General features: G+C 37.5%; 1 protein-coding gene and 1 pseudogene across 11 annotated transcripts in view; one reads left to right on the top strand and one right to left on the bottom strand.

Moving 5' to 3' along the window:
* The window catches only part of ADAM22 (ADAM metallopeptidase domain 22), a 237415-nt gene that overhangs the window by 87772 nt on the left and 124653 nt on the right, over positions 1 to 24990 (bottom strand). The gene's annotated exons all lie outside the window — the stretch shown is intronic.
* On the top strand, positions 16903 to 17157 carry LOC126081663 (cytochrome c oxidase subunit 7B, mitochondrial-like; annotated as a pseudogene).

Raw genomic sequence — 24990 nt, 5'->3', positions numbered from 1 at the left:
CCAAAACAGCATATGGTCGGGACTCAATCTGTGTAAAAGCCTAACACTGCAAATGAAGTGAGGAGCTCGACATGGCTGAATCACTATCAAATGTTTCCATGACACTTCAAGAGAAGCATAAACACCAGGAAAAAAAATCTTCTCAATTTGGACTAATATAATTAAAAATTTGAGGTTCTCAACTAGTGATGTTTGTAATTCTTCTAAATAACAGTAGAAATTAATTTTGCATTATGATGTTTTCCAGGGATTCTTTACCTTGTATCAATAATTATTTAAACTAAGAACTAACACACTGACTTTTTTCTTTAATATTCCTGGAAAAAATTTCTTAATCCAGGATGAAAGCTTTCACATTAAAGGGCTGCCTTAACTTATATAATTCTATCATAAATTAAAGTAAATCTAATACATTTTCCTTCCACTTTGTAATTAGTTTCTTTTTACCATTTAAAAAAAAATTAACACAAGCTTACAGTGAAAATTCGAAGAATTCAGAGCATACGTGATAAAAAGTAAAAATACTATCCTTACACACTCTATTAAGGCTGTAGTTTCTCCCAAAAGGTAGGCATTTTTAACAAATTTTGTGTATCCTGTCAGGAATAGTCTATGTATATCCAAGTAAATGTGTATATACATAAATACACAGATATAATTTTTGGTACACAATGGTTTTACACTATGTACACTGTTCTGCTACTTGATTTTTTTTCCTTAAGGTAAGTGGGGCACCTATGTCAATATCTCATTCTTTCAATGATGGCATAATACTCTACTATAGGTACGAACCACAATTCACTTAGAACAGTCCTGTACTGAACAAGACAAGGTTGCCCTTCATCATCACTCCTATTTAACGCTGTGCTAGATGTCCTAGCTAGAGAAATAAAGAAAGAAAAACAAATAAAGGAGATCCAAACTGGTAAGGAAGAAGTAAAACTGTTCCTATTTGTGGACGATATAATACTATACATAGAAAACCCAAAAAACTCCATGAAAAAACTACAACTAATAGAAGGATTCAGCAGAGTAGTAGCAGGATACAAGGTAAACATACAAAAATCAGTTGGATTCCTAAACACCAATAAACAGAACTACAAAAAGAAAATGAGGAAAACAAAACCATTTATAATAGTCCTTATTCTTAAATGCTTAAGAATAAATCTAACCAGGGATGTAAAAGACCTACAAAAACTAAAAACACTACTGCAAGAAACCAAAAGAGACCTACAAAAATGGAAAAACATACCATGCTCATGGATAGGTAGACTCCACATGTGAAAATGTGAATTCTACCCAAAGCAATCTACAAATAGAATGCAAGCCCAATCCAGATACCAAGAGCATTCTTTAAAGAGATGGAAAAACTGATCATTAGCTTTAAATGGAAAGGGAAGAGGCCTCGGATAAGTAAAGCACTACTGAAGAATAAAGTAGGAGGACTCACACACTCCCTGACCTCAGAACCTACTACACAGCTACAGTAGTCAAAACAGCCTGGTACTGGTACAAGGACAGATACATTGACCAATGGAACATAATTGAGAACCCAGATGTAAATCCACCCACCTACAGTAATCTGATCTTCCAACAAAGGCCCAAAGTCCATCAAATGGGGAAAAGACAGTCTCTCTAACAAATGGTGCTGGCAAAATTGATGTCCATCTACAAAAAAATGAAACAGGACCCACAACTCACACCATACACAAAAACTAATTCAAAATGGAACAAATACCTAAATATAAAACCAAAAACAATAAAGATCATGGAAGAAAAAAGAGAGTCAATGCTAGAGGCCCTAATACAGGGCATAAACAGGATACAAACCATAACTAACAATACACCAACAGCAGAAGATAAGCTAGACAACTGGAATCATCTGAAAATTAAACACTTATGCTTATCAAAAGACTTTATCAAGAAAGTTAAAAAGAGAACCTGCAGACTGGGAAAAAAAATTTGACTATGACAAGTCTGCCAAAGGTCTAATCTCTAAAATCTACAGGAAACTCCAACACCTCTACAAAAAAAAGACAAATAATCCAATTAAAAATGGGCAAAGGATATGGACAGACACTTCACCAAAGAAGACATCTGTCTGGGCAGCTAACAGACCCCTGAGGAAATGCTCGCAATCACTAGCCATTACAGAAAAGCAGATCAAAACCACAATGAGATACCATCTCACCCTGACATTACTAGCATGAATCAAAAAAACAGAAAATAATAAGTGTTGGAGAGGTTGCTGGGAGACTGGAACTCTTACACACTGCTGGTGGGAATGGAAAATGGTATAACCATTTTGAAAAACGATATGGAGTTTCCTTAAAAAGCTAGAAATAAAAATAACATATGATCCAGAAATCCCACTCCTAGGAATATATTCTAAAGAAATAAGAACCATCACATGAATAGACATATGCACACCCATGTTCACTGCAGCATTATTCATAATAGCAAAAAGATGGAAAGAACCTAAGCGTTCATCAACAGGTAAGTGGATAAACAAACTATGGTACATACACACAATGGCATACTATGCAATGACAAAAAACAATGATGAATCTGGGAAACATCTCAAAACATGGATGAATCTGAAGGGCATTATACTGAGAGAAATAAGTCCCTGCTCTGACAGGAATCACAATACAAGGTCCTAGACAGAGCTGGAAAAAAATGTAGAACAAAATTCTAAATCACACAAAAAAAAGACCAGACTTACTGGTCTGACAAGAGACTGGAGAAACCCCAAGAGTATGGCCCCCAGACACCCTTTTAGCTCAGTAATGAAGTAACTCCTGAGGTTCACCCTTCAGCCAAAAATTAGACAGGCCCATAAAATAAAATGAGACTAAATGGGCACACCAGCCCAGAAGCAAGGATGAGAAGGCAGGAGGGGACAGGAAAGCTGGTAATGGGGAACTCAAGGTCAAGAAGGGGAAAGTGTTGACATGTTGTGGGGGTGGTAACCAATGTCACAAAACAATATGTGTATTTTAATGAGAAACTACTTTGCTCTGTAAACCTTCATCCAAAATACAATAACAATAAAAGTGCTGTACTCGTGGGCTTTTAGATCATCTCCAGTTTTTTTTTTGTTTTTTTTTTTTGAGGAGGGGCTGGGGGGTGTCACAAACTATGTTGCAACAAACATTCTTTCATATATTTTTGTGCACTTCTGTCAGTACACATGTAGAAGAAGTTACTAGACATGGACCTGGTAGGTCAAAACATAGGTACATTTTAAATTTTAATAGATATTTAGAAGAACAAATATAATTGTATTTCTTTGCACTTATATCTGTTTAAATTTGTATTGTATTTGAAAATAATAAACTGCATTTTATTAAAAAATTACATATTCCAATAAAAATCACTAACTTAAACCAACTGTCTCAAATCTTATCAGTGATACAAGTTCACCAAATCTTCATATGATTTTTGAGACTGCCTTATAGGACTAGGTATTATATATAATAATCTGAGACAGATGTTGCAGGAAAAGAGAAAAGCCAGCACCTCCTAATAGAGTCGGGCCCTTTATTTGGCAGCCAGTCATAGAGCTTTATTCCTTTGTTTCAAAAATAAATCCACTGTCCTTGAAACTTTCTTCTGACTCCTTGATTTAATAACAGTCATAATAATACATATGTTTATTCTTAGCTAATTAGTTTTAAAAAAAAACCCACCCCTATAAAAATGAGTATAAGACAGTTCATATGTCTATTTATTGGTTTATCTTTCCAGTTAAAAAAAAAAAAGTTATTACGATTTTTATTTTAGGGAAGTAAAAATAATCATTTTTTTATAAAATTCAAAGACCCATAATATATTTTTTATTAAACAGTCAGCAAGATTTTAAAAGAAAGTTAAGATTTATTGTAAATATGACGGCATGACAACACAAAGAAATTTACATAGCCTGAGTTATAAAACCATGAAAAACCAATAAAAAGGACCAATTGGAGTACAGCATTGAGGCCACTGTCATTTGCTCTATATGTAGACCCTCAAAGGAAGCTCTACAACACTGTGAGCTCCAAGATGGGCCAGGGTCACCTCCTCAAAAAGCTTTGCAAGATTCCCTCCTCCTCACAAATTACTTCCCACTAACCTCTCCCTTCTCCACACTTCCATATATGTACCACATGTCTTTCTACTTGCATTCCTGTACCTGTCTTACTCCAACCCTAGACTATAGTCTCCTATCAGAGCAGCATTCATGCCTGCTCCACCGTCATGTCCCCAAGTGTAAGTGTATCCCTGAATCTCAGGTTCCTCATCAATAAAACTGGATAATATCTACCCAAGCTACCTCCAAGGACAGGCAAGGGATTCCATAAGATAACAAAAGTTCACAGAAAAAAACTGCTATATAAATAAGAGAGGGGTGCAGCCAGGCAATATTTACTGAATTAGGAATTTTATAGTCTCTCTTCAACTCATCAATGAACAACTGATGGTCTATTCCGCAGTTGGCTCCTTTCCTTATTCTGGCTGATGATATTGAACTTTTCCATCATCTCTTTCCACAGATGTAGTTAATTTTATTTCTGTGTTCTTCATCGGCTGTGGGTTCTGGACTGGGTGGTATAGGCATCATTTATGTTATTGAAAAAAGGTATTTGCAATGAATGAGTAATTGGTCTTGCAAAATTCTATCATGCGATCTCTGGCATCATTTCCATCACCAAGACTGTATTTTCCAATTACAGGTCCTTCTTTGTTTCCAACTTTTGCATTCCAATCATGCATCTTGATTGCATGTTTGATCAATTTCAGACTGCAGAAGTTAGTAAAAATCTCCAATTTCCTCATCTCTGGCATTAGCAGTTGGTGTGTAAATTTGAATAACAGTTGTATTAACTGGACTTCCTTGTAGGTGTATGCATATTATCCTATCATTGACAGCATTGTACTTCAGGACAGATGTTGAAATGTTTTTTGATGATGAATGTGACACCATTCCTCTTCAATATGTCATTCCCAGCATAGCAGACTATCTGATTATCTGATTCAAAATGGCCAATACAAGTTCATTTCAGCTGATGAATTCCTACGATGTCGAGGGCCAAAATACAACCTTGAGTATATACCACCTGGATTTGGAGACATCTCAAGAACAGATCTGATGCATTAAACACTAATGACCAAAGACCAGACGAGTTGTGGGATGATATCAAGGACATCATACATGAAGAAAGCAAAGGGTCATTAAAAAGACAAGAAAGAAAGAAAAAAACAAAATGGATGTCAGGAGAGACTCTGAAATGTGCTCTGGAACATAGACTAGCTAAAGGTAATGAAAGAAATGATGAACTAAAAGAGCTGAACAAAAGATTTCGAAGGGCAGCTCAAGAAGACAAAGTAATTACAGTGAGATGTGCAGACCTTGAGTTAGAAAACCAAAAGGGAAGAACATGCCTGGCATTTCTAAAGCTGAAAGAACTGAGGGAAAAATTCAAGCCTAGGGTTGTAATACTGAAAGATTCTATGGGCAAAATATCTACACAGGTTACTGAAAGATTCTATGGGCAAAATAACTACACAGGAAGCACCAAAAGATGATAGAAGGAATATGCACAGTGACTGTACCAAAAAAATTGATCTATTTTCAACCAGTTCAAGAGGTAGCATCTGATCAAGAACTGATGGTACTGAAGGAAGAAGCCCAAGCTGTACTGAAGGCACTGGTGAAAAACAAGCCTCCAGGAATTCACGGAATATCAATTGAGGTATTTCAACAAATGGATGCAGCACTGGAGGTGCTCACTCATCTATGTCAAGATATTTGGAAGACAGCTACTTGGCCAGCAAACTGGAAGAGAGCCATTATTTGTGCCCATTCCAAAGAAAGGTGATCCAACTGAATGCAGAAATTATTGAACAATATCATTAATATTATACACAAGTAAAATTTGCTGAAGATCATTCAAAAGCGGTTGCAGCAGTACGTTGACAGAGAACTGCCAGAAATCCACATCGAATTCAGAAAAGGATGTGGAACAATGGATATCATTGCTGATACCAGATGGATCTTGGCTAAAAGCAGAGAATATCAGAAAGATGTTTACCTGTGTTTTACTATGTAAAAACATTTGACTCTGTGGATCATAACAAATTATGGATACCACTGCAAAGAAGGGGAATTCCAGAACGCTTAATTGTGCTCATGCACAGCCTATACGTAGAACAAGAGGCAGTCACTCGAACTGAGCAATAGGATACTGCATTGTTTAAAATCAGGAAAGCTGTGCGTCGGAACTGTATCCTTTCACTATACTTATTCAGATTGTACGCTGAGCAAATAATCCGAGAACCTGAGCTATATGAAGAAGAATACAGCATCAGGATTAGAGGAAGACTCGTTAACAACCTGCATTATGCAGGTGACACAACCTTGCTTGTCGAAAGTGAAGAGGACTTGGAACACTTACTCAAGAAGATCAAAGACCACAGCCTTCAGTATGGATTACACCTCAACATAAAGAAAACAAAAATCCTCACAACTGGACCAATAAGCAACATCATGCTAAACGGAGAAAATACTGAAGTTGTTAAGGATTTCATTTTACTTGCATCCACAATCAACAGCCATGGAAGCAACAGTCAAGAAATCAAATGATGTAATACACTGGGCAAATCTGCTCCAAAAAATTTCTTTAAAACGTTAAAAAGCAAAAATGTCACTTTTAGGACTACAGTCAGCCTGACCCAGTTCAAGGTATTTTCAGTCACCTCATATGCATGTGAAAGTTGGGCAATGAATAAGGAAGACCAAAGATGAATTGATGCCTTTGAATTATGGTGCTGGTGAAGAATACTGAATATACCATGGACTGCCAGAAGAACAAACAAATCTGTCTGGAAGAAGTACAGTCAGAGTGCTTCTTGGAAGCAAGGATGGTGAGACTTTGTTTCACATACTTTGGACATGTTATCTGGAGGGACCAGTCCCTGGAGAAGGATATCATGCTTGATAAAGTTAGAGGGTTAGCAAAAAAAAAAAAAAAAGGAAGACCCTCAATGAGATGAAGTGGCATAGTGGCTGCAACAATGCGCTCAAACATAGCAACAACTGTGAGGATGGTGTAGGAATGGGCAGTGTTTTGTTCTGTTGTAGGTAGGATCACTATGAATTAGAACCAACTCAAAGCCTAGAGAAATATGCCTCAATACCAGTGGTTCCCATACTATCAGAATCACTGTGGTAGGCTTTGTAAGTCAACTCACCTCAGACCTACCGGATCAGACTCTCCGAAGAGTTACGTCCCCAAAATTTTTATAGTTGCAGAAAGCTCACCAGGTGGGTAAATGATCTTTGGAATCATTAACCTAAAAACAGCCAACACCATACACCAAGCATCCCCAACCAGAAGAGACCAGAAAGACATCTTTCAGAGAACCAGTGTCGACTATAATCTGAGCATTCTGCTTGGTAATTTACATAGTATTCCATGATGCCTGATGAGGTGAATATTGTTTTCCTTGTTTTGCAAGTGAGGAAAAGAAAACTGAGAGCTGCTTCATACCAGGGTTTCAGACTGCTTTGTTCTGGTTGGAACCCCTGCTGAGAATTTGCATTTCCACCCCAGATATTCTGAATCAGAATCCACACTTTAATAAGATCCCCAGGTGATTCTTATGTTTAATAAATTTTGAGAACCACTGCTCTACTAGTGGTTCTCAGAACTGGTACCTAACCAGCAGCATTAGCATCTCCTAGGAATTTGTTAAGAAATGCAAATTCTCAGCAGGGGTTTGAACCTAAAGAAACTGGTTCAAAGCCCTGCATCACACCAAGGTATGCCTGGTGCACACTCAAGGCTCTTCAGACCAGTGGATCTCAAAGTGTGGCTTCTGGCTCAGCAGCATCAGCATCAGCTTGATAGAAATGCAAATTGTCAAGGCTCATCCCAGACTTACTCCATTAGAAGCTCTGAAGAAGTGGCCTAGCCACCTGTGTTTGAGCCAGCTCTCCAGGTGATTCCAACACACTGCTTTACACTATACCTGCCTCTGTAATCCAATGCTCCTAACAGCTAAGATCACTGAAATCCTACACTTGTTCCTGAACCAAGTCTTACTGAGGAATAAAGGATATAAAAAGTCGTAGCTCTGCTCCATTCCTTTTCTTGTTCTCCCAAATTCTCCAGTTGGCTTTATGAGGAACAAAATGGAAGGTAGGAGTTGAGATAAGAATATACAAGAATACTGCCATGTATAGGTAGCCAGGAAATGCAGAGCTACTTCTTTTAGGTACCGGTCATAAAATACCATACAGGATGCATATACAGGCCTAGATTAAAGGGTAAGAGTGGTCTACCCTCCAAGTTTGCCTGGGATTAAGGGATTCCCCAAGATGCACGACTTTCAGTGCTAAATCCAGGGAACTTATGTACAAGCCAGGATGACTCAGTCACCCTAAAAGGGGCCAGAGTAGACACTTCCCACTTGTAGCTCTTGTTCTCCCCTTGTAGGGCCTTCATCCCTGAAGACTGGGGCTCATGTCAGCCACAATCGTCTACAAACCCTGGACGAACATTAGTAACACTTGGGAAGCGTAAAAGAAATACCAAGCCCCATCCCAGATCAAGTACGTGAGAATGGTTCAGGGTGCGGCCTGGGTATTTTTTAATCTCCCCAGATGATTACAATATGCTTGAGAACCTCTGCTCTAGCCAATACCCCTCTGCAGAAACTGAAGTCTTCTGCCCTTGAACTCTAGTGCAGTCTAGGTTCTTCCAGGTGTGCACTGCCCACCAGATTAGGATTCAACACCTCCTCACAGAAAGGCCAGCGTTGCCCACTGCCTGCACTACAAGTTGTCTTGGTAGGCTTGCTGGACAATGTGACTTAAGTTTGGGCTACATGGCTGTAGCCTGCTCCACCAGGCACTAGGCCTGCAGGAGTCACATTTCTGCTAGGTCCCAACTTCCTCTCGTTTGGCTGCAACATGAGCAATCTACCGTCCCTGTCCTCACCCCTCCCTTTCAATAGTGAGAAATAGTATTTACAAGTGTTATTTAAATAAAGAATATTCTGAGTCTCCCTCTACCTGTAAGTCAGCTCAGGCACCTCCGTAACAGGCTCTAATTGTTTTTACATTAGCTATCATAAAGTCAAAATGCCTTCTCATCTCTTTGAATATAGATAACTAAATTTTATATTCATAATCCAGGGATTCTGCCACTAAGAAGCTTGGCTCAGTGTTATAAGATGAAAGGGTCTACGATCTAATAAGATTAACATATATTCTAACTGGAGTCCCTGGGTGATACAATAGTTAATGCAGCTAACTGAAAGGCTGGTAGTTCAAGCCCACTTAGAGGCACCTCCAAAGAAAGGCCTGGCAATCTACTCCCAAAAAATCAGCCATTAAAAACCCTATGGAACACAGTACTACTCTGATATGCATGGGGTTGTCCTGAGTTGGAATCCACTTGATGGCAACCAGCAAAAACAATATCTTAATTACTTACGGCTAGCCAATTTAGCTGGAAACCCTGGTGGTGTAGTGGTTAAGTGCTACGGCTGCTAACCAAAAGGTCTGCAGTTCAAATCCACTAGATGCTCCTTGTAAACTCTATGGAAAAGTTCTACTCTGTCCTATAGGGTCACTATGAGTCAGAATCAACTGATGCTAATGGGTTTTTTTTTTTTTTTAGCCAATCTAGTGTTCTATAGCTTCATTTTAAAACTCTCATTATTATTTTTACACAAATAATGTGGTATATCTGACCTTCAGTTCTATTATTAAGTCAAAGAAGAGTTTCCCAAATTGCTTATTTTTAACCAGAGAAGAGCGAGAGAATTTTTTTTTTTCAGATGTCAGGTAATCATTACAGGCCCATTAATGTAACAAATGTCTTTATTACACTGCTAAAAAATTTTAGGTTCCCACAAAATGCTCCTCAGCAACAAATTACGGTAATGCAAACAGGGTACTTATCAGGTTCTCTGAGATGCAGTTCCAAATTGGGAGAGTGGGAAATCAATGTGGACCACATTCAATGACTATATAATTACAAACTCATGAAATTATAACTCTTTCCAGGAAACCACATCGCTGTGTCTCTTTACAAATAACAAAAATTTAAATGTGTTGTTCTATATGAATTTTTTTAATTCGTATTACCTCAAACCTTATTCTGTAGTTGACCTTTGAATATTAACAGAAAGGGAGGTAACTGGCTTGAAGAAGGCAGTTATACAAAAAGAAAGTAAGTTTGGCAACTCTAGACTCAAGGAATAATAAATTTTGGAAAAAATATTTTTGTTGTTTTATTTTCTTATTGTTTCAAAGAAAATGTAACTATATGAGAGTCTAGAGTAAGGGAAAAAAAGAAATTTTTTTTTCACCTCTGCCATGAACTTATTCCCCTTTAATTTCACGTCCATTCTATTATCTTCCCATCTGCTCCATTTTTGGAGGAGGAAGGATAAACAGAAAACTTCCAGCTACCACAACATCCACCGCAGCATGTCCCTTCCCACCTGCACCCTGGGCCCTAAACACTGTGTATTCAAGAACTCAACACTAGCATTCAGCAATCATCTGCACCCCTCCACAGATGATTTTCAGTTAGCCCAGGACTATTTAAAATACAAGCAAAGGGCTTACTGAGGGGAAACTTTTCAAGCAATGTCCTTCAGACAGGCAAATTAGTATTTAAGGTTTTACCTGATAAAAACTGATGCCAAACATGAAAGACTGAAGTCTCTCTTTTTTTTTTTTTTTTAGCAAGCTTTTCCACAGGCATAGGTTAGACATTTGCTATTTGTTACTTCACTGTAAAATCAAAAAGGCAGTTGGAGCGGTGACCTCTAAAGTCCCTTATGGTTCTATAATTCTAAATCCTCTTTTTTTAAATCAGGTTATCAATTTTTTTTTAAATCCCAGACCAACTTCCAAAGAATCAATATCATATACATTACATTTACTGACCACAAAAAAATAAAATTGAGAACAAACAATAAAAGATGTTTAAATGAGTAACAGGAAGAGCAAGGGAAAAAAATACATGAAAACTGAATAACCTCTTGCTTAAAAACAACTGGGTAATATTTTTTTTTTTTAATAAAGGAAATCAAACAGAATTTTAAAAACTAGACTTAAATGAGAATGAAAACACATTAAACCAAAACCTTTGGGACACAGCAGAGGCAGTGTTCAGAGGTCAATTTATACCAATAATAAATTTATACCATCAATAAAAAACAACAGACCAAATTCAAAGTGTTAGCCCTACAACTTGAATAAGTGGAAAGACAACAGCAAAAGAAGCCCACAGCCACCAGAAGAAGGGAAATAAAGATCAGAGCAGAAATAAATGAAATAGAGAACAGAAAAACAACAGGAAGAATCAACGAGGCCAAAAGTTGGCTCTTAGAAAAGATCAACAAAATTGACAAACCATTTGCCAAACTGACAAAAGAAAAACAGGAGAGGAAGCTGACAATCCAATTAAGAAATGAGATGGGGGACATTACAGCAGACCCAACTGAAATAAAAAGGACCTGCGATGCGATGGCCTTTCTTGCTATGGCCTTAAACTGCCACCTAAGTGATTGGATGGAACTGTGCAAATAAGGTAATTGTGGCCCACTAAGGGGACTGGTCAGTTTTGCCATCCCACTAGGCTTAAAAGACAGCCAATTCTAGGGAAAAGAAAGGATCCTACCACCTCCAAGGAAGGAGAGCCAGGTATGGAGCACATCCTTTGGACCTGGGATCTTTATAGTGAGACCCTCCTGGAACCAGGAGACAGAGACAGAGAGAGAACTATAACACTGAAGACAGCAAAAAGCAGTGGCACACAAAGAGCGACAGGAGAGACTGACAGAAGACAGTGTGGTGGGCTTCCCAGCCCATGGAATGAGAAAGCCGAGTGCTGTTCGGCAACAGGCTCCCTGGCAGAGTAGGGTGCCTTTAGGCACTTGGTAGAGATAGGTTTGCTGACCCATGAAGCTGGAGCTGAGCGCCTTCGGGTTGATCCTTACTGGTGGAGTGGGGTGCCTCTGGGTACTTACTGGCAGAGCTGAAAGATATTTGTAACACCTGTCTGAGCAGGGCAGAGGCCCAGTGCCAGGAGGAGACCTCCCCATGAGCATAGCTGGGAGGAGATGTCCTGATGGAAGAACTGTATCCTGAGTGTTCCTGAATCCAAATTGCAACCTGTTACTTCCCTAATAAACTCCATAATCCTGAGTATGGTCTGTGAGCTCTGTGTGGCCATTGCAATGAATTATCAAACCCAGCAGAGAAGTACAGAGTACCATGAGAGGTTTGGCTGGTGTCATAATTGATAAAGATGGTGGAAAGGGGAGAGATGTCTGATGTATGCCTCACAGGAATCAGGCTTAGGCTGTCAATCTTGATTTTCCTCCCCCCTGGTACAGAGAAAGGAGGTTAGACACCTTCCCCACACCATTTTTACTTATCATAACAGAATACCCATTGCCGTAAGTAAATTTCAACTCATAGCCACCCTATAGGACAGAGTAGAACCACCCCATAGGGTTTCCAAGGAGTGGCTGGTGGATTCAAACTACATTTTGGTTAGCAGCCAAGCTCTTAATCACTATACCACCAGGGCTCCACAACACTGCAAAAAAATTGAGAACCTAGAGCAAATAGACAAATCTCTAGAAACACACTACCTACCTAAACTAACACAAGCTAAGATAGAAAATCTTAACAGACCCATAACAAAAGAAGAGACTGAAGAGGTAATAAAACTCCCTCCCCCCCAGAAAAAACCTTGGCCCAGGTGGTTTCACTGGAGAATTCTACCAACCATTCAGAGAAGAGCTCACACCAGTACTACTCAAACTATTTCAGAGCACAGGAAAGGAAAAGAAGCTCCCAAATTCATTCTAGTAAGCCAGCATAACCCTGATATCAAAGCCAGGCAAAGTTACCACAAAAAAAAAAAGAATTACAGACCAATATTTCTCATTAATATAATGCAAAAGTTCTCAACAAAATTACAGCCGATAGAATTCAGCATTATATAAATAAAAAAAAAATACACCATGACCAAGTGGGATTCATATCAGGTATGCAGTGATGGTTCACCATTAGAAAATCAGTGTAATACACCACATAAATAGAATATAAGAAAAGAATCACATGACCATCTTAATCAATCCAGAAAAGTTATCTGATAAGGTCCAACACCCATTACTAATAAAATCTCTCAATAAAATAGGATTAGAAGGGAAATTCCTCAACGTAATAAAGGACATCTATACAAAACAGACCCTGGTGACCCTGGTTAAGAGGTATGGCTGTTAAGCAAAAGGTCAGCAGTTCAAATCCACCAGGCACTCCTTAGAAACCCTGCAGGGCAGTTACTCTGTCCTATAGGGTCGCTATGGGTCGGAATCAACTCGATGGCAATGGGTATACAAAAGAGACAGCCAAAATCATTATCCACAGAGAGAGACTGAAAGCATTCCCCATGAGAACTGGAACAAGGATGCCCTTTATCACCACTCCCATTTAACACTGTATTGGAAGTCCTAGCTAGAGCAATAAGGCAAGAAAAAGAAATAAAGGACATCCACATTAGAAAGGAAGAAGAAAAACTATCCCCTATTCACAGATGATCTGATCCAATACATAGAGGACTCCAAAGATTCCACAAAAAAAACTGTTTTAAGTAGATTGAGCAGAGTAGCAGGATACTTTTAAGATCAACATACAAACATCAGTTTGATTCCTATATATCAACAAAGCAAACTTTGAAAAGGAAATCAGGAAAGCAATACCATTTATAATACCCTAAACCCAGTGCCAAATAGCCCCTAAAAAGATAAAATACTTAGGAATAAATCTTACTAGGGACATAAAAGACCTATACAAAGAAAAATATAAAATGCTATTGCAAGAAACAAAAAGAAACTACATAAATGGAAAAACATACCATGCTCATGGATGACTCAACATTGTGAAAATGTCAATCCTACTCAAAATGATCTACAGATATAATGCAATCCAAATACCAACAGCATTCTTTAAAAAGATGGAAAAACTAATCACCAACTTATATGGAACACAAAGAGGCCCCAGATGAGAAAGCACTCATGAATAAAAAGAACAAAGTAGGAGGCCTCACACTGCCTGATATCAGGCCGTATTATACAGCCAGGGTAGTCAAAACAGCCTGGTACTGGTACAACGACAGACACATAGAGCAATGGAACAAAATCGAGAACTGAGATGTGAATTCACCCAACTATGGTCTGCTGATCTTTGACAAAGGCCCTAAGTTCATTAAATGGGGAAAAGACAGTCTTTTTAACAAAGGTGCTGGCAAAACTGGATATTCATCTGTAAAAAAGTGAAACAGGACCCATACCTCACACCATACACAGAAACTAACTCAAAATGACCAAAGACCTAAATATAAAACCTAAATGATCAAGATCATGGGACTAAAAATAGGGACATTAGGGGCCCTCATACATGGCATAAGTATAACACAAAACATAACTAACAATGCACAAACACCAGAAGAGAAACTAGATAACTGGGAGATCCTAAAAATTAAATACTTATGCTCATCAAAAGACTTCTCCAAAAGAGTAAAAAGAGAACCTACACACTGGGGGAAAAAAAAAAACTTAGCTATGACATATTTGACATGGGTCTAATCTCTAAAAGCTACAGAATACTTCAACACCTCAATAACAAAAAGAAAAATAATAGAATTTTTAAAAATGGGCAAAGGATATGAGCAGACACTTCACAAAGAAGACATCTGGGCAGCTAACAGATGAGGAAATGTTCACGATCATGAGCCATTAGAGAAATATAAACCAAAATTATATTGAGATACCATCTCACCTCAACATTACTGGCACTAATCCAAAAAACAGAAAATAACAAGTGTTGGGGAGGTTGTGGGAAGATTGGAACTCTTATGCACTACTCGTAGGAATGGAAAATAGTACAATCACTCTGGAAAACAATATGCCGCTTCCTTAAAAAGCAAGAAATAGGAATACCATAAGATACAGCAATCCCACTCCTAGGAATATATTCTAGAGAAATAGGAACTGTCACACAAATAGGCACATGCCCATCCATGTTCACGGCAGCAGTATTCACAATAGCCAAAAGAGGGAAACAATCTAACTGCCCATCAACAGATGAATGGATAAACAAATTATGATACATATACACAATGGAATAGTACACAGTGATAAAGAACAATGATGAATCCACAAAACATCTCACAACATGGATAAATCTGGACAGCATTATGCTGAGTGAAATAAGTTAATCGCAAAAGGACAAATATTGTATGAGACTACAATTGTAAAAGCCAAGAAAAAGTTTAAACATAGAAAAAAACAATCTTTGATGATTACAAGGAAGAAAAGGGGAGGGGAAATCACTAACTAGATAGTAGACAAGTGTTAACTTTGGTGAAGGGGAAGACGACAAACAACATAAGGCAAGGCAGCACAACTTGACCAACGCAAAGCCATAGTAGCTTCCTAAAAACACGTCCAAATACCTTGAGGGAACAAATGAAGGGGGCCAAGGGCTGAGATCCACAGTCTTGGGGGATATCTAGGTCAACTGGCATAACATTATTCACAGAAAGAATGTTCTACATTCTGGGGTCTTAAGAGCTTGCGAGTGGCCATCTAAAATACATCTATTGGTCCCGTTCTGTCTGAGCAACACAGAATGAAGAAAACCAAAGACACAAGGAAAATATCTGTCCAAAGGACTAATGGACCACGTGAATCACAGCCTCCACCAGTCTGAGCCCAGAAGAAATATATGGTGCCCAGCTACCACCACTGATCCCTCTGAGAAAGATCATAATAGAGGGTCCCAGGCAAAGCAGGAGAAAAATGTAGCATAAAATTTAAATTCACAAAAAAAGGACCAGATTTACTGGTCTGACAGAGACTGCAGGAACCCCCAACACTTCACTAACTCAGAACTGAAGCCACTCCCAAAGTCCATTTTTCAGTCAAAGATTAGATCAAAAAAAAAAAGTCCACTGGCACGGAGTCGATTCTGAATTACAGTGACCCATAGGGTTTCCAAGGCTATAAATCTGTACAGAAGCAGACTACCACATCTTTCTCCCACGAAGCTGCTGGTGGTTTCGAACTGCTGACCTTTTGGATAGCAGTCAATCCTTAAACAAGCCTATAAAACAAACAATAGGACATGTGCGCAACATGCTTCTTAGTTCAATCAAGTATACAAGACCAAATGGACAACACCTACCCAAAAGCAAAGACAAGAGGCCAGGAAGGGACAGGAAACCTGCAGGAATGGACACAAGGAACCTGGGGTATAAAGGGAAAGCGGAGAATACTGACACATTGCAGGGATTGCAACCAATGTCACAAAACAATTAGTAGAAATTTTTGAATGAGAAACTAATTGGCGCTGTAAACTTTCACCTAAAACACAATAAAATAAAAGATGCTTATGTGTTTTGAAATTTTTAAAATGTTAATAGACTTTTTAATCATTTATAATTATTTTAAAAAACAAATAATTTACAAGTCATATAAAAGTCATAGTGTAAATTAGAAAAAAAAAAAAAAATATATATATATATATCAGTGGACCAAAACAATATTCCTGTATATCAGAACTCACGGGATGCTGCTAAAATGGTACTTAAGAGTAAATTTTCATCCCTAGATACTTATAGAAAAGAACAACAGGTTGGTAACTAGTAAACTAAACATTTAACTGAAAGAGCTAAAGAAAGAACAACAGCCAGACAAAAAAAACTAGAAGGAAATTACAAAGATTAAAGCAGAAATTAGATTTTGTTTTTCAGGGCTCTTTGCAAGGATACCAGACGTGAACTTCACCTAGCAAGCAGCTGCAGTTGCCACAATTCTGTTTACTTCTAAATGATTTTTCCCATGGCCAAAAATGCACTAAGTCATCTTCGAGTTCGAAGCATTCAGCAAACGATGGCAAGGCAAACCCACCAGAAATACGCACCTGATTTCCATGACAATATGGTAATGCTATATTAGCTTGTGGAGCTACTTACTGTCTATGTTGCTGTATGGACACATACAGCAACACAAACTGGAACAGAATGGAACCTGTCCCCTGTAGGCAGAGTCACCCCAAAGGAATGGAGAGATCAGTAGTCAAACCAGCTGGTAATATAACACTGAATTGTTTCAAAACCAACTTATAACTGATGCCAAGGGAAAGCACTATGTATCCATTAAAACATGGCATTACTAAAGAAATAAGTACATTTGAAACTTAAAAATAAAAAAAGCAAAAATTATTGGAAATTAAGTATTAGTAAAGGAAAGCTGGTACTTTGAAAACACTTGTTAAAAAAAACAACTCTGACAAGCTTGACCAAAATAAAAGAGTGAAGTCATTAAAAAAAAAAAAAAGCATGTTAGAAATGAAATAAGAGACATGCTAATACAGAATCAGGAGACTAAATATTTGAAGTAAATACGGTACTTATTTCTCTGGTTTTCATTACCCATTCTTATTTTTATCACAGCCACTTATTCACTGTAAAATAAGATTTTTTTTATATAAATGAATAAGAAAACAGGCTAATTTTGGACATGAGGGAAGAATTCATATATTTTGCTTAAAAACAGATAACACTTGTCAAAAGCAACACTTTCACAGCTTCCACTTCAATCAAAGCTAGTTCACTCTGATTTCAAAAAATCTGCAAGAGTAGAATTTAATGAGACATATTTTTTTTTTTTATAATGAAAAGATTTATTCTATACTAGAATTAATAGAGAAAACATATTCTATTGTGAAATAGTTAATTGGTTCCATACATAGAAACATCATTAGTGGAGTGCTACTTTGATTTTTCTTTTAATTTATGGCTGAGCAGCATATCCTTTAAGTTTATGGATAAAAAAAAAAAAGAAAGAAAATTAACAGATGAAATAACCCTTTAGATACTTAACTGAAGAAAAAAATCTTACACCAGACAGAAAATAAAGGGGACTTTCTACTCAAACAGATTACAAAGAGAGCTTAGAAAGAGAACTCATGCTGACAACAGCTGTCACTTTTCATTTTTCCTGACTCCCAGCACTAAGATACCTGACCTGTTTAAACTGGTAACAGACCAATATGTTTTCTTCAGGCTACAGAGTTAAGGTCACTTGCAATCTTAACAATGCCATTAAGACAGCTGATGCATTATACATGATGATGGACCTAGAGTAACCTTGCTTTAGTCCCAGGGGAAAGAAAAATTCACTTAATTCCCAAAGAATTTTTTTCTATAATGCAAAGATTATTAAATCATGAAATCTGAGGCCTTCCTGAAATGACACTGAATACAAGATGGCAGAGGAGCATATGTCTGCACAAGCATGCCAGGGGACGTGCACACACCACCAAACTCATCAAAATGATACTAAATAGATAGACTAGTGGCATAGAAAAAGTACAGTTAGGAGAAAAAAAAAAGTTAGGAGACATACCTGGAAATAAGTAATGTTGCATTTGAGGGAAGAAACATTTTATTTGCTTCTTTATTGGATTTGTGTAGCTCTTTTACTCTCTTTGTGTGTGGGGGGTGGGGTGCAGGGAGGATTGGGGGTAATTCTAAAGCACCTTGGCAGGAATACAACCAAATATTTTCTAGCTTTTGGCAGGATGATTAGTTACTCTTGCCCATAAAACTTCACATTTCCTCCAGATGCAGAGAAATTTACACACAGGCATAATAACATGGGCATAAAAACTGAGCCATGTGTTTGCCATGTGCAAGACGGCAACATAGTTCAAATAGTAATTGTGTAGAAGTCACGGTGCTTCCCTACACTAAACAATACACAATCCAACTTCCATTGAGGACATAAAAAAAAATTTTTTTTCCAACTTCCACTGAGGACACAGAAGGGCTAAAAATAAGCCCCAGGGAAAATGGTTTAAAAAAAAAACACAGCTTTCTTACAAGGCATTTCATCATCTTTGTAATACTGGAAATTTTAGATTTAAATAACTGAGACTAACTTGACCCAAACAATTGCATATTCAAAGTATAGCTTACTAAAACAACTGCTAAATGAAATGCAATTCCACACAGTAAATTGTAGAAGTGCTATAGTAAAAATATTTTCATTCTAATTCCTCTATTATGGTTCTTCCTTTCCAGGAAGGCAGTAGGCTGTAGTAGATAAGAACAAGAGCCCTTGTGCTGTACTGCCTGGCTTCAAGTTCTTGGCCAAGTTACTTCTTGTGCCTCAGTTTACTCATCTGCAAAATGAGGATAACAATAGTATGTATAGGGCAGTTGGGGGATTTAAGTGATTTATGGCACATAAAGCACTTAGACCAATGCCTGGCACATACACACAAGTATTTGCTATTACTACTATCACTACTTCTACTCTTATGATTCCTCAGTCCAGTTACCAGGACTGATGCCATCAGGTTATCATGTGGCTCAAATAGGCTATGGTATACATTCTATGGTATAAAAAGAAAAATTGATTATGCAAAACAAGAAATCCCTGGCAGTAAAATGAGCACCTATGGGGCCATTTAAAAAATACAAAAACTTTTAGAATGATTTTAAAGAAAAGTAGAAAAAGTCTATTTTTTGAATCAGTTAAGGTGAGTTTTTCATTAACTGGAGAGAATATGCCATCAACAGCCTTAAGGAAGCAAAATGAGTTTAGATTTGTAAGAAGGGGTTAACTCTTCCAAGCAACTTGTATTAAACCACTGGCATAAAAAACTAGCAGTAGTTATCTGCCTCTAAGACATAGTCCTTCAGCCTGAGTTAAAAGATAGAAAGGGAAAGGATAGTCTTTCTGTAGGACAGCAAACATATGGTGATTATCAGTCAATGAAACTAACTCACAAGGTCTCCCATACACTAGCCATCATAAAATATGGCTTTTCCAACTATTCTTTTATACAAGATTTAAAATATTTCTGTAGAAATATCATGGCTCCTATACTAGAAACAGAGAAAATTAATGAGTTCTCTTTCTGATCTAATTCATTATTTGAGAATAAAGTATTTAAAAAGGAGTAGCAGCTCAAACTCACAGGGCCCAAAGAACAAGGTTTCCTGTGCTGGTCCTATTTACAGTTACAGAGTTCTCTCTAAATCAGAGGATCCTGGAATTGAATCCCACTACCATGACCAAAATTCATTTCAATAATTTCTTATTAAATTACAAAAAGACTAACTGAAATTGTATTTTTATTTTTTAAAAGTCTACATCTCATTCTTGTAGAATCTATATATACTCTCATTTTTATGTCAACAGTTAGGAGCTACTGAAGTCATTAAAGAATAATGAAATTTAGTTTGTTAGTGTTACATGCCATCAAGTCAATTCCATTTCATAGTGACCCTATAGGACAGGCTAGAACTGCCCCATGGAGACTGAGTTGACAGCTCCTGTCCAAAGGCAAGATGAGAAAGCAGAGGGGGACAGGAGCTGACTGAATGGTCACGGGAAATACAGGATGGAGATGAGGAGTGTGCTGTCACATTACAGGAAGGGCAACTAGGGTCACACAACAGTGTGTGCGTAAGTTTTTGTATGAGAAACTGACTTGAACTGTAAACCTTCACTTAAACCCAATTCAAAAACAAAAAAGAAGAAGGTAGAAGAAATACACAGAGTCACTGTACCAAGAAGAACTGGTCAACGTCCAACCATTTCAGGAGGTAGGCTATGATCAAGAATCAATGGTACTGAAGGAAGAAGCCCAAGCTGCACTGAAGACACTGGTGAAAAACAAGGCTCCTGAAACTGATGGAATATCAACTGAGATGTTTCAACAAATGGATGCAACGCTGGAAGCACTCACTAGTCTACGCTAAGAAATTTGGAAGATAGTTATCTGACCAACTGACTTGAAGAGATCCATATTTTTGTCCATTCCAAACACAGGTGATCCAACAGAATGCAGAAATTATCGAACAATATCATTAATACCACACACAAGTAAAATTTTGCTGTAGATAATTAAAAATGGTCACAGCAGTACATTGATAGAGAACTGCGAGAAATTCAAGCCAGATTCAGGAAGAGGACATGGAATGACGGATATCATCGCTGAAGGCAGAAAACACCAGAAAGATGATTACCTGTGTTTTACTGACTACAGGAAACAGTCTACTGTGTGGATCATAACAAATTATGGATAACATTGTGAAGAACAGGAATCCCAGGACTCTTGATTGTGTTCACGTGGAACTTGTATGTAGCCCAAGTTGAAGCTGCTCAAACAAAACAAAGGGATACTGCATGGTTTAAAATCAGGAAAGGGTCATATTTTTTCACCACCCTTATTCAATCTCCATGCTGAGTAAATAATCCAATAAAGTGAACTACATTAAGAAAAATGTAACATCAGGATTGGAGGAAGACTAATTCATAACCTGCTACATGTAGAGGACACAACCTTACTTGCTGAAATTGAAGAGGACTTGAAGCACTTACTGATGAACATCAAAGACTACAGCCTTCAGTATGGATTATACCTCAAAATAAAGAAAACAAAATTCCTCACTAATGGACCAAGGATTTCATTTTACTTAGATCCACAATCAACGGCCATGGAAGCAACAGTCAGGAAATCAAACAATGTATCGCACTGGGCAAATATGCTGCAAAAGACAAGACATCACTTTGAGAACTAAGGTGAACCTGATCCAAACTGGTTTATTTTTGATCACCTAATATGCATTTGAAAGCTGGACAACGAATAAGGATGACAGAAGAAGAACTGATGCATCTGAATTATGTTACTGGCAAAAAATAATACCACGGACTGCCTGAAGAATGAACATACCTGTCTTGGAATAAGTACAATCAGAATGCTGCTTAGAAGCAAGGTTGGCAAGACTTTGTCTCATATGCTTTGGATACGTTATCAGAAAGGACCAGTCCCTGGTGAAGGATATCATGCTTGGTGAAGTAGAGGGTCAGCAAAAAAGAGGAAGACCCTCAATGAGATGGACTGATAGCAGTGGCTACAATGATGGGCTTGAACACAGCCAACGATCGTGAGGAGGGAGCAAGACCAGGCAGTGTTTCATTCTGTTGTACATGGGGTGTCTATGAGTCAGAACAGACTCATCAGCATCTAACAACAAGAGACAGCTTCTATAAATAGATCTTTTTCTAAGAAATCCTTTCTAAAACCACCTTCCCAAGCAATGTGACTCAATTACTGTCTAGGTAACTAAGTAATCCCTTACTAAGAAAATCTCCAGAAAAACTACCATACTTAGAATTAAAGACAGAGAAAGTATGTTTCTCAAATATAAGGGAAAAGTATAAATAAGAAAAGGTATTTTGGAAGGGAAACACTGTGACTAAGTTCTGTTAAAAACAAAAACAAAAGGAAATTAGATAAAAAGCTTTAATATTTAGATTACTTGGCAACAGTCACTATTGTTTGCTTTTCATCTCAAAAACAGCCTCAAAAAAAAATTATATATATAAACTAAAAAGCTACTTGAAAGACATAAGCCTCTACTTCTCTACGTCAGAAGATTCATCACTGATGGAACAGTATGGATGGCTTTATATTAATGCAGGCAGCAAAATTCACTGCATAGCAAGGTATGGTTTTTCTTTTCTTCTTAATCACTTACCCCTCTTGCTTCTAGAGAAAGAACAAAGATTATAGATGGTAGTGCAGTTTTGTAAAATCAATAGGAAGAAAACATGACATCCAGGGTAAGAAAAAAGGTTAACCCCTTTGTTCATCTTTTCTGCAGCAATAAATATGTATCTGTGATACTTTGGCAGTTTAATAGCTATTTTTGTGTTCCCATGGCCAAAAAAAGAAACAGTTGAAGCATTCCTGTGCTATTCAATTATATGCAGTGTAATTCGATAAAACTCCATGACTCATAAAAGGATATGTTAAGTAAAGCTCTTGTCATTAAAAAGAATACAGTCACTAAACTATAACCTACTGTTATGGACTGAGTTGTGTTCCCCAAAAAATATATGGAGTCTTTAACACCTGTACCTGTGAATATGACCCTGTTTGGAAACAAAGACCTTCTTCTGTTATGTTGATGAGGTGGTGCCAGAGTAGGGTGGGTCTTAAGCCTAACTACTTCTAAGTGGTATTTAATGAAAAGAACAGAAGAAAGGCACACAGGGAGAAGACAGAGGCCACCTGAGGATCATCTACAAGTAAAGAAACAAAAATGACTGCCAGCAGTCACCAGATACTAGGAGAGAGGCCCATAGAAGGAATCAACACACCAGAGACCTTGATTTGGACTTTTTAGCTGCCACAACTGTAAGAAAATAAATTTCTGTTCTTTCAAGTGAAATTTCTGTTACAGCGGAACTAGATAACTAAGATACCTACTTTTTAAATGAGCAAAATTTTATCATGAATGACAAACTGAGAACATTTTGTACTTAAGAAAGAAGTCCACAATATTATATAAACCAAAACAAAAACCAAACCCGTTGCAGTTGAGTCAATTCCAACTCATAGCGACCCCATAGGACAGAGTAGAACTGCTCCAAAGGGTTTCCAAGGAGTAGCTGGTGGATTTGAACTGTCAACCTTTTGGTTAGCAGCCAAGCTATTAACCACTGTGTCATCAAGGCTCCAACCAGTATTATGTAGCACCACGTAATTCATTTTGTTTTGCTTTTTATAAACAAAATACCTTAAAGGGTATCTTAAGGAAAAAAAAAAATTTTTTTTTTTTTTTTAAGGAAGGTGATTTCTTTAATGTTTCAAGTGTTCAAGTGTTGAAAACTATTCCGACCCTTTGTGCCTCTTTTGAAGTATTCAAGTGTTGAAAACTATGTTCTACATGGAGAAATCTAAAAAGTGACATGAAATAGCTTAAACACAATTCAAAAACACAAGCAATATCCCACACATGCTGTGCTGGTTCATAGGAACCACAAAGTTAGTAAGAGCCAGAGAATTAATTATCTGTCGTCCTGACAGTCATCATGTTAAAATTTTCTAAGTCATTAGTTACTTCTGTCCTCTACTGTATTTTTCCTATTTAGTGAGGCATTCATTGTGGAAAACAAAAAAGATTAAAGCAGGATAAAAAAGGTGTCCCTTTTTAATGAAAGGAGCTGGAACTCTGACTTAGAAAAATGAGTGCAAAAGAAATCTGGAGCCTCTGCTTGTAGCACAGGTGCCTGCTGGGAGATGGTGCTGTCCTCAGCTAGAAATCTTTCACGGAGCTCCAACCCCAGGGAGGGAAGATGGATGTGCGCAGCAGGAGAAAAGCTGTTCTGCAGAAAAACTCCAGGCTTTCTCTCTGCTTCTAAATCAACTTCCTTAATTTCCTCAGCTTCCAGAAATAACCTAGTTCATTTCAGTTTGCCTAACCTGTCAAAATAATTTTTTTTTAATAGCAATTATACCACCATCATCAGGGTAACAAATTCCCTACAGTCACAATAACCTCTCCCACACTTAAGCAGACACTTCCTCCTCTGACACCTGCTCCCCAACACACAGTTCTCTCTCCAATTTGCTTGCCCATTTCCGACTTCAACCTTTGCTTTCTTATCCATCTTCTTACTGCCACTATGAACATAAAGATTTTGAGATGATGATTTTTTTTGAGTGAATTCAATTCAATTCAGTAATGGGTTAATAGCCAGACAATTACCAGTCACAAGTCAACACTATATAATGGGTTTCTCTGTACACACCCATCCTTACGGTTTAGGACACCGACTGAAGGATGAGTTGGAGGTGCTCGAGTATAGTAGTTTAGAAATAACTTAAGCTAATAAAAAAAAGACACTTATCAAATATTATTTTTGATTATCATAGGAGATTAGGCAAATCAACTAAAAAAAAAAGAAAAACTACCAAAACTAATGATATTGCTAATGGGTCATCATCATTCATGTGTGGTAAGTATAATAAATCATTCCAAGATGTCTATTTTCACTTTTTGACCTCAAGGAAATCTTCCCCCTCCCCCAATCTATACATATTAT

Source organism: Elephas maximus, chromosome 8 (assembly GCF_024166365.1).
Source record: "Elephas maximus indicus isolate mEleMax1 chromosome 8, mEleMax1 primary haplotype, whole genome shotgun sequence".
NCBI lineage: Eukaryota > Metazoa > Chordata > Mammalia > Proboscidea > Elephantidae > Elephas > Elephas maximus.
Note: the sequence above shows the minus strand (reverse complement) of the source record. Positions and strands in the feature narration are given on the sequence as shown.